Consider the following 12,461-nt stretch of genomic DNA (forward strand, 5'->3'; position numbering starts at 1 on the left):
CAATGCCAAAGTCAGGTTAGGAATCTAAGTCTAGTAGTGTAGAAGGATTTTGGGTGAGAGATTTTGCGTACCTTTTCCTATGGTTAAGCCCTACATTTATAGTGTCAGTGGGACACTGAGGGTCTGTCATCTTCGGCACGATCTCAACTATTAGGCGGGACATGCACAAATGGTGTTGTCGTCGGTTATCCCATAATCGTGGGTATGGTAGTTATTCCTATCGTGCGTTACTGGAGTAGATTCAGCTTTGTTGGTCGGCAGATGATCACCCGGGCTGTGCCTACCTGGTCTGCTGGTATTCATCCGAACCGAGATTATATGGTTAGTCGATAACTGTTCGGCTCGACCTAGCTTCTCTGGTTGGCCGAGAGTTATCCGAGCTGAGCCCAAATAGGTCGAGCTTGGGGGATTCTGCTGAGGATGACTTGATTTAGACTGAAGCCAGTGTGGATTTCAACTTGGGCGTGATTCCTTGTTCGGTTTGCTCAGTTCTAGTGACCTTATTATTCTGACAAGTCATTCGGTCTATGACAGGCGATATTGAGTAGGAGTTCGGAATTGCATGACATTCACAACTGCCATTTTGGGGTCGGACGTCGGTCTTATGTTACTTTTGTCGAGTTGTTTATGAGGGGTCGGACTACAATGATGCTCAGCGTTGACATCTTCCTAGGGCCCACCATGGTATTTATTTGTCATCCAACCTGTTCATAAGGTCATTCAAACTTGGATAAAGAAGTGACAACACAAATTTCAACTTGATCCAAAACTTATGTGAATCCCAAGAAGTTTTTAAAGGTAGGCCTTCAATCCCCACTATTTCTTGTGGTGTGGTCCACTTGAGCGTTGGATCTGCTTCATTTTTGGGATCATACCCTAAAATGATTTGAAAATATGTATGGATGGCGTGAATCAAACTTATAAATCATGTTGGGGCTGATTTTCAGTCCCTTAATATAACATTGGGTGATCCACTTGATGGGGAAAATGGATTTCAAGTTAACATCGTAGCTGGGCCTGTCACGCCCCAAACTCGGAAACCGGGCTCACAAAATTCCCGATCGCCGAATCTGGCGCCGACAGCCTCCGTAGAACCCCATTCTCGGCTCCCAGCACCCATTCGTCAGGTTCCGATCCTGGGATGCTACAAGGAGGATTTTCAACATCAGTTTGATTCGTAATAAGCATAACCAAAGGCATAACCCACAAACAACAACCAAAAACTCCATCACATTTCCACTATAATAAAAAACTTTACAAGTACAATGAACATAAGGGAAATACAATGAAGATGAACAAAACTCTAAAAATGATCTGCCACGCGTCTAAGCCTCACCGCTGCTGCGATCCAACGTCACCTGCACGCAACAGTCATGCATAAGCTTATAGAAAGCTTAGAGGGTGGTGAAAGTGTATGCTCAAGGTGGTAATGCATTTATGCAGTATCAGAGTAATGCGGAACATGCTGATAAATGCCAAGAATACCATAGCCGTACCAAGGCCATGCGGTGCAAAGGATGATGTCGGCCATACCAAGGCCATGCAATGCGAAATGCAAGTCAAGCATACAAATCCTCATCTAAGTCCACATGTCAATACGACTCAAATCTGGAATATCACCGGGGTCTAGTACACTCCAAACCAGATTGCCGCCCCATCGCGCGCAATAAGGTGAGTGGAAAAGACCTCACTATCCGCCTGCCAATATCGGGCTCGGCTCGTCAATAGCGGACCCATTCCTCGAGCTGGTCAGACTCAGCCTAGCATTGCCCCCTACTCTCGGGCGGGTAAGGCCGCACCCCCTTCCAACCGACCACGACACAGTGGAAAGCGCAACCGTCTGGTAATCGGCACTCAGCGCTCATGCATCCACTCGGTCTAGACGTTGGAGCAACCTCCTGGTACCATAAGGGTTTAGGAACTTTCACCCAGGGATATCTATCGCACCCCATGTAGAACAGTATTTCCGGTATCCAATCTTGCCAACCACGATACGTCTGTGGAGGCTACGGCCCTGATGTCGCTAGGGCGTGTAGTAACCATATCACACAATGCGAATGCATGAATCACACTATCCAGTCATACAGCAATCCTGCGCGTATCATGCGCTCATGTAGGGCAACACCCCCTGTACGGGAGCCCCTAAACAATCTGCCCAAAGGCGTATGCTATGATCAGTCATTTCTCATATCAAGCATACGTATGATGCATATGATCATGAATCATGGAATTAAACATGCTATATAGGATGGATGACATGCATAATGAAGGTGGGCCTAGACGACCTACACATAACACGTACGAGCCTAACAATGGGCCCTAGGAAAAGTCATAATGCGGACATTTAACCAACACTATACTTGCAATGGGGACGTCAAACCACCATTGCTCCCAAGGTACAGCCCGATGTAAACATCATTACATAACCCATGTTGGGATCGTACATTGCAATGGACCTTAAGTACATCCCATTGGGCCTTAAATACATCAAATAGGCCATATCATATGGGCCTTATATTCATCAAGTGGGCCACATCATTGGGCTACACCAATGGGCCTTATGTGCATTGCAATGGACTATAACCCGTGGGCCTTAGAATGCATCAAATGGGCCTAATCTTATGGGCTGTTTGTGTATCAAAAGGGCCTCGCCAATTGGGCCCCATATGTACATCAAATGGGCCTAAACCCATTGGCCCCAAAACATTTTTTAATGGGCCATAACCCATGGGCCCCTAATACATCTATGGGCCTCGACCCATGGGCCTTACATCTATATCAAGGTGGGCCTCAATCACAGGCCACAAACAACTGAGGTGGGCCTCCCACCAATATTATATTAAACATGATATAATATATATATATATATATATATATATATATATATAATACATATGATATTATATATAATATAATATTATATATATATATATATATATAAATATACACACGCACACACCACACACGCACGCACACACACGCATGCACCCACCTGCACACGCACGCACTCCCACACAGTGGGCTCCACATATCACAGTGGGCTCCACGTCCACTGTCCAGGCGGACAGTGAAACACATACATCATTGTGGACTCCATGTGGGGCCCGCCATAATGTTTATGTTCCATCCAACCCGTTGGTAAGGCCACGTGGGCCTGGATGAAGGGTGAAAATAAATTTCACCCTGATCCAAAACTTCTGTGGACCCCAGGAAGATTTCAAAGGTAGAGGTTTAATCCCACTGTTTCCTACAGTGTGGGCCACTTAAGTCTTGGATCAGGCTGATTTTTGGGGTGGGCCCACGTTAGGTAGTGGCCCACCCTATGAACGATTTAGATGGTATATAAACACTAAGGTGGGGCCCACGGCTACAGCCGTGGGTGGCTGTACGACCGTTAACCCACCCGCCCGCTGGCGTGCGCAGGCAGCGTTGCTGCACTTCTGACACAGCAGCAGCAGCTGCTGTGCAGCTTGATTTTTTTTTTTTTTTGATTTCTAATGGTTTGTGGTTTTCGCAGGTGGGGTCCACACTTTGATAATCTACACCTTCCAATGGCCCTCCATGGCCCCCGACAAGCAAAACAAGCCCAATATTGGGCCTGTTTCGGTGTATAGAAACAATATGAGACATTTCAATGGTAAACACACTATTTGCCATGTTATGGCCCGCCCGAAAATCTGATCGGTCCCATCTTTGGGCTCAACGCATAAAAATGGCTTGGGAAAGGAATGGATGGTGTGGATTTAATACATATATCAAGGAGGGGCCTACATGAGTGGACTATCCCATTTAAAAGCAAGCTAACACCCTTCTCTCTCTCTTTTTTTTTTCCAGTGACGTCCAGCGTCCCGGACGTTGCACATACATGGAGGCCTTACTCAAGTGGGCCACCTCATGATGAATGGTGTGTATACAACACCTAAAAGGTGGGCGCCACTTCTAGATATATTGGATAAAATACATACCTCATGGAGGAGTCCATCAAAGTGGGCCACACAACCATACCATAATCTCACAAAGAAAGAGAAATGAAGAGGAAGGGAGAGAGATAGAGAGTGAGACCGTGTGATGGAGGAACCCCGGCACTATGGGCCCTCCCTTGCACTAAATCATACATCAAGTGGGTCCCATTACATGTGGGCCCATTAAAATTAAATCCAACGGTGGAGATCCCTTCTCCACTAAATTAGATGGTCTAGATGACCCTAAACATGCAAAGAAATAAACATCATGATGGGGTCCATGGAGAATGGCCCATCATGGAATGATCATGATGATCCAAGTGGGCCATCGGCCACATCTTAGGGTCCAAAGTGAGATCCAAACCATTGATCGGTTGGCCTCACTTGGCCCATCTTAAAAACCTCAAAATCTACCCTATCAAAACACCCACCACTTAATCTTCTTGCTTCCTTGGCTTCCTTAGCTCCTTGTGCTTCTCTTTGATGGAGGAAGATGAAAAATGGATGGTTGAGATGAGAGATCTAGGGGTAGGAAAGGTGGGCCTCACAAATGCAAATTTCTCACCATGGGAGGGCTTGGAGAAGTTCATACATATGGTGCTCTCTTGCTTGGATTGGATTTTGAAAAAAATGAATAAGAGAGAGAGAGTTGTAAAGGGAGAGAGAGAGGGAGTGATGGGTGATGGAGGGATGGATGGGAGAGAGAGGGATGGGTGTGTAAGAACTTTTGGACTTTTTTGGCTAAAGGTGTAAGAAAAGCATGGGTTGTGTAAGAGCTTTTTGACTTTAGGGGTTGCTTGGGAAAGGGTGAAAGTTGATGTGTACTTGACATGATGGGATTGATGGGATTGATTGATTGATGTGACACCTTGTAGAGATTCTCTCGGGATTCGCACGCGCGGCGTTTCCTCGCACCGAACGCTGGCCCACAACTCCCAACCAGAGCATCGCATCAGCGCGCGAGTCGCGGCATCGGAACCGCGGCGACGACGCGGTCGCTAAGGTATAAGCCCTGGGTTGAGTCGACTCAGGTTGACGGCACGAGAATCCAGGTCACGCGCAAATACCGATTAAGGGTCGAAGGTTGCCGGAATTCGACCGGGAAGACCGCGGAAGCCTATGGAAAGGTACGGTCGAGGATACAGGGCTTACAGGGCCCATCTGAATCTCCAACCATTTGTCACCTGAAATCACTCATCTCTCATCGTATTCATCTCAGGAACTGAATGGTGCCGCCGGCGCAGACAACCATCCTCTTATTTTTACTGGGCCAACGTGTTGTGTAAGCAAGAGTCACTCCCATCATGAGATGCACGATTCCATTCCGGGCCTAGAGTAAAAAAAAATAAAATCATGCTAACCTTTGATTCAACTCAGCCACAGCGATGGAAACATGTTTGGGGCATGGCATTGGGAAGGATTAGGTGGGATGGGATTCAAAAAACATAATTATTAACCATGGCAGGGATTGTCCCCTGTTTCCATGGGATGAGCTTAGGATCTGTTTGGGCAGTGGGATTAGAGGGGATTAGGTGGGATGGGATTCATCTGGTCCTGTGCCAATTCCACTCCATGTTTGGGAAAATGGAAAAGCTTGGAATTATATTAAATAGAATTGCATTGGATCCCACACCAATTTCACTCAATGTTAGCAAGTTGTTGCAGGTCCCATCATAATGTGTGGGCTATATCCACACCGTCCACCCATTTATCAAGATTATTTTAGAGCATGGGCTAAAAAATAAGTAAATCTAATGCTCAAGTGGATCCCACTATAGAAAGTAACGGGGATTGAATACTTACAGTTGAAAACCTCTTTGGGGCCATATAAGTTTTGGATCTACCTCATTTTTAGGCCTCTGCCATAAAATGAGGTTACAAAATAAATGAACAGTTTAGATATAACCTGTGTGTTATTCTCAGTAATTTCAAATGATGGTGGGTATATCCATTCAATGTACCACTGTATTATCAACAAAGCAGGGCATTAATCTTATCCCATGGCAACAGGGGACAATCCCTGCCATGGTTAATAATTATGTTTTTTGAATCCCATCCTACCCAATCCCTTCTAATCCCACCGCCCAAACAGACCCTTAATTCTTTGCTTTGTTTATAATACGGTGGTACATTGAATGGATCTATCCACCATCATTTGAAACTATTGAGAATAATACACATGTGTTATATCTAAATTGTTCATTTATTTTTTAACCTCATTTTATGGCATGAGTCTAAAAATGAGGTAGATCGAAAACTTATGTGGCCTCGAAGAAGTTTTCAATGGTAAGTATTTAATCCTCGTTGCTTTCTATGGTGAGGTCCACTTAAGCTTTAGATCTACCTGATTTTTTGGCCCATGCTCTAAAATGATCTCAAAAAATGGGTGGACGGTGTGGATATGCCCACACATCATGGTGGGGCCTACACAACTTGCTAACATTGAATGAAATTAGCAGGAGACCCAATGCAATTCCATCTCTTCTAATTCCAAGCTTTTCCATTCTTCCCGAATGAAACATGGAATCGAATTGGCACAGACCAGATGTAATTCCATCCCACCTTAGCCCATCTGATACCATGCGCCAAACACCCCAGGAAAAGACTTCCACCTTTGATTTTTACTAGGCTCAACATGACAAGCACGTGAAATCCACTCCAACCATTAATATGACATTAAAAATCTATGGCTTATGTCCAAAATTCAAGGGCACTTGTGATTCAGGTGGGCGAAATCAATGAAAATAGTTTGGAGGGTGAGTTTTCCTTGTAGTCTATTTTCAACCATGTGGTCCACTTGAACCATGGATGAGGCTGATTTTTTATACATGGTTCTAATATGAGGTGACTCACCCGATGGTTGGGGTGGATTTCATATTAACACTATGGTGGGGTCACCATAGCCGGCTACTTTTCATCTTAGAATAACTTTGTCTATGTGTTGTTATTAAATAACATTAATTAATCCTTGAATTAGTCAACTAGTCGGACAAAAATGCAATGTCTAACTTATAAATATATATATATATATATATATATATATATATATATATATATATATATATATAGAGTAATGCTCACACACTGCTTAGTTAGGAGAAATTTACGACTGTATGACCCATTTATGGCCCATTTACGAGACCAAGCCCACCTTATTTTACCTTACAAGAATAAGCCGCAGCTGTACGAACGCCTTCCCAAAGGTCGAAAATGCCTCTGGTATAGTTGACGCACCCTACTGACGCTGCCAGCTGCATCTCCACCGAAAAACCTAGTTTTTTCTTCTTTTCCTCTCCCTGATCCTTCATCCTACCTGTAGATTACCAATTTCTGATCACTTCTCCCCCCTGTGACTGTTCACTGTAGCAGTAAAACCCTTCTTTTACTGCTTTCTTTTTTCCCCTTTATCTGGTCGAGAATACACACCTCACAGACATCCTCTTCGACTTTTTTGAGCCCAAGATAGAACAAAAAATGGTCCCCCCAGCTAAGAAGCCTTGAATGGCAGGTATATTGAAATCCCTGCTTTCGTTTTGTCGACCCCACTATATTTTATACTATATATGCACACGGTCCACAGTCCATTTTCATTTTTTAAATATATTAAGCTCTCTTTGGGTGGACCCCACTGTATATTATACTATATATGCGCACAGTCCCCAATCCATTTTCATTTTTAAAAAATGCTTAATGGTATGGCATGTCCTGATAAATGAGCGAAATCAGGACTCAAATGGCCCACATTGAGAGTTGTTTAAACAAAGAATGAAATTAGATGTGAAACTAAACGAAGACCATGAAAGCGACTGAGCATCAACTGAGTTAACAGACCGAGGACCCACTGAGTTATTGATTCATGAGCCAAAATGACTGTGAACCAAGGTAAAATAATCGTGAACTGAGCTAAAATGATCATGAAGTGAGCTAAAATGACCATGAACTAAGCTAAAATGATTGTGAACTAGGCTAAAATGACTGTGAACTTAGTTAAATTGACCGTGAACTGACTTAACTCCAGCCATTCCACGTCATTTCACGGTTAATTTCCTTCACCTCACGGTCGTTTCCAATCATTTCATGTTCATTTATGGTCAATTCCCTTCACTTCACGGTCAATTTCATGCATTTCACCGTCAATTTGCTTCACTTCACGGTCATTTCCATGTATTTCATTGTCAATTCACCTCACCTCATGGTCATTTGCATGCATTTCACGGTCAATTCGCATCACTTCACGGTCATTTCCATGCATTTCACGGTCAACCTCGGTAATTCCGTTTCGTTTCACGGTCATTTCCATGCATTTCACGTCAATTCCCTTCATTTCACGATCAATACCCTTCACTTCACGGTCATTTCTATGCATTTCACGGTCAATCTCGGTGATTGTGTTTATTCACGGTCATTTCCATGCATTTCACGGTCATTCCCGACGATTCCGCGTTGATTCATGGTCATTTCCACGCATTTCATGGTCAATTTACTTCACTTCATGGTCATTTCCATGCATATCACGGTCATTCCCGGCAATTCCGTGTTGATTCATGGTCATTTACATGCATTTCACGGTCAATTCCCTTCACTTCACGGTCATTTCCATGCATTTCACAATCAATCCCCTTCACTTCACAGTCATTTCCATGCATTTCATGGTCAATCTCGGCAATTCCGTTTCATTTCACGGTCATTTTCATGCATTTCACGGTCAATTCCCTTCACTTCACAGTCAATTCTATGCATTTCACGGTAATTCCCGATCATTCCCCTTCACATCACGGTCAATTCCATACTTTTCATGGACAATACCCTTCACGCCACGTTCAATTCCACTCATTTTATAGACATTTTCCTTCACCTCACGGACAATTCCATGCATTTAACGGTCATTTCGGCTTCACTTAACGGTCAATTATAGTCCTTAGACAAATTCACGCATGGTCAAATTCACGATGTTCTCGGCCAAAATGCAACATGTAACTCTGAAAATTGACCCATATCTTAGTGAAATTGGCCGTGAAGTTGTTGAATGTGACCTATGAGTTGACCATTTTATATGGAATTCTTCAAAATGGCCGATGACTGCTTGATATTGACATTTTTTTACTGCTAACCTTTGTATAAATTTACCAAGAACTATATGAAATATACTGATAAATGAGTGAAAGCGGCCCAAAACTTGTGAAAATTCACTAATAAGTCTTGTTCTTTCATTTGGAATTCGACAAAAACTAACCACTGACTTGGCAGACTCACACTATACTTTATGAATTTTTATCACAATAAGTCAACTTTCACATTATGTGTCGTTAAATACTGAATGTTATCGTTGATTTAATTTCCAATTCATTCTTGCAGATGACAAACCCTTGCATAAGGGATTTGGTGAGTTGGCCCCCACCATCTCATGCAGATGTTCTTTGACATGGTGGTTTGATAGTGTGAAGAGTGGGTTGGAGAAGAATAATACTAAATTAAATATATTTATGCAGACCCCATTCTCAATTTTATTACACATTCCATCAGTTAGGTTTATAAGAGCCATTTTTCACGCACTTATTGACAGATACATAGGCAACCTTGTATTCAAGATACAGGGGAACCATATAAAATTTATCAAGATGGACTTTACCCTAATAACAGGGCTGAAGACTGGTACCTCTATATACCCAATATCCATCATTCAAAGAAGTCATTAAGAGAAAAATACTTCCATGAATATCCTATCCTAAAGAAACATGTACAAGAGGTGTTCAATAGGATAGTTGATAGTAATAAGCACGAAGATGTCGTGAAGTTAGTCCTAATATTATGTGTAGGGTGGTTTGTTAGGGGTACTGACACGAATATTATATGCTGTAAAGAGTTTATTGTCCTTGTCGACCCCTTGGAAGACTTTAATATCTACCCCTGGGGTAGTTTGGCCTTCCAAACGATGATGGAAGGGATCGAGAGTGCCTTCATGGCATCCCAGGGGCCTCATTATAATGTCAACGGTTGCATATTTCCCCTACAGGTAAGGATTCTTTCCTTGTCTAATTTAATTTATAGTTTATAGCAAACTATATTTATTTAACATCATCTTGTTATTTCGTTGTAACAGATATAGGCCGTTGAGAGAGTACCAGCTCTCTAACAATGTATAAATTCATATGTTCCCTTCCAATTTTCACGATTCATACAATATCGGGGATTGAAGGTTTTGAGGTATAAGAAGATTCATAAAATTATTGAGAGTAAAGATGTAAGTCAATTTCTATGAAGCTAAGTGGTCACTCATTTAACTATATATATTTGTGTGTGTGTGTACGTGTGCATGTGTGTTTCTTTAGCATGAAAATGAAGATGTTCTCTTACAGGCTGAGATCATTGTTAACTTAGAGCCTACCACAGAGGAGTTGGAGACGGAGGCCGTTCGATTGGCCCGTGATATATTTGATGAAGATGTCAGAAACATCTTCTTTTATGTTGATATTTTATATTTAATTTAACATATTATATAAATGATACATACATTGCTTCATTCTGTAGGGCACTAAAGATGAAGATGATGAAGATATGGAGGAGAAATCGGGACAGGGAGAGGGAGAAGAGGGTAGAGAGGGAGAAGAAGGGGGAGAGGAAGACAGTACTGGTGAGGGAGAGGGAGAGGGAACGGGATTGCAACTCTCTGGGGAGTAGAGGGAGGATAGGGAGGAGTTAGAGGCGTACAGGCTTCAGTTGGAGAGAGAGAGAGAGAGAGGGAAGAGTTGAAGCTTCTCGAACGCACACTAAAAGAGAGAGAAAAATCGATTGAGAGGGAGAGAAAAGTAGTACTCAAGGAGGTTGAACTAATGCTGAAATTGAAAGAAGCTTTGAGGTTAGAGAATGAGTTGAATAAGAGGGAGGTTTTGAAGAAGGAGAGGGAAATGCTATTGAGGGAGAAGGAAGAATTGAAGAAGGAGAGGGAAGAGTTGGAGGAGGGTAAAATGGAATTGAAGAAGCAGATGGAGGCATTTCGTATAGAGAAGATTCAGTTTTGGAAGGAGGACTTAGAGAATCAGAAGAAAGAGTTTGAGAAGGAGGATGAGGATGCGTTAAACGTTGATATATGTGAGAAATCACTGCATTCCATTCTAGTATATACGAGGAGACCTAAGAGGGTGCTAAGTCATCTGTCTACAAGTGTTCTCCATTCACTTCCATTTCTGTCGTGCAAACCACTCCAAGCAACGCCGCCGATAATGAGAAACAGAGAGAATTTTTGACTTCTCCGATACCCCTTCAGGCCAAGATCAATTCACTTAGGGTAATATCGCAGGACGAACTCCATGAATTGCAAAGCTGGGCCAACATAAACAAAGAATCACCCAAATTTCTTTGGTTCAAGACTATTTGGGAGAAGAATGCTTGGGTTGATAGCGTAGTAAGTAAATCACACACATACATACATGGTTTTATTTAGAATTTATATATAATAGAGTATCAGTTAATTTTCCTTCTTTATTGATTAGGCTATCGACAAGTACGTAGATTTCTTAGAGAGAAGGCACCGATCATTTCCTCTATTATATACAAAGGACTGTAAGTTCTGTCCTACATTTTTCCTGATAACTGTATGATTTGGATCATGGTTATTATGATATTTCATTATATGATATATGTTCTAATTTACTATGTTGTTTGTAATAGCTATGTATCGGCATGTAAATGTCGACATTGCGAATATATCGAGATGTTGGTAGTGACGAATTGTGTTTATTATTTGAAGGGTTAGAAAAACTCTCTCCGATCAGCATTGTCAAGCCTCATGAGAGGCAAAAGGCCATGTGGCAACATGAAGAGGTAATGGTGTCGTTACAAGTTATCAACGCTAGGTATATCCAAATCTATAATTTCTGGATATTGATATCTTATCTTGCCAAACATGAACAGACATATGTACCAGTCAATCACGCCAATAGTCATTGGTACCTGATGGTCATCCACCCTCGAGACCGAGAAATCATTATACTTGACAGTTTATACTCGATGACACTCAGTTGATACAGGCAACATATTAATCTGATGAAAGAGGCCTTGTCTATATTATTTTACGCCACTAGAGATAGGGCTGCACTGGAAGGAAATGCTTAGATGGTCAAAGAAGATACCTCTATACCAAAGCAGATGAACGGATATGACTGTGGCATTTTTGTCATGAAATATATCGACATTTTGTGCAGTGATCAAATTTTGATAGGGAGAGACTTGCAGCAATTCACTTCCAGCTTTAGGGAGTCAATAGCTTATGATTGCATGAGTGACCGCAAAATATGATATATTTGTCTTAGGTATGAGAGGAATTGAGAAATTTTTTGAAATGTTGTAAATTGTTGTAAATGATGTACTGTAAAACATTCATGGTGAAAGGATGTAAATGATGTGTTGTATATTTTGTCATAATTTTGAAAGAAATGATGTATTCGTAATATTGATTTCATTATGAATGGTGAAGACAATATTTTGCAGTAAATGATATCT

Source organism: Magnolia sinica, chromosome 10, assembly GCF_029962835.1.
Source record: "Magnolia sinica isolate HGM2019 chromosome 10, MsV1, whole genome shotgun sequence".
NCBI classification, from domain to species: Eukaryota; Viridiplantae; Streptophyta; class Magnoliopsida; order Magnoliales; family Magnoliaceae; genus Magnolia; species Magnolia sinica.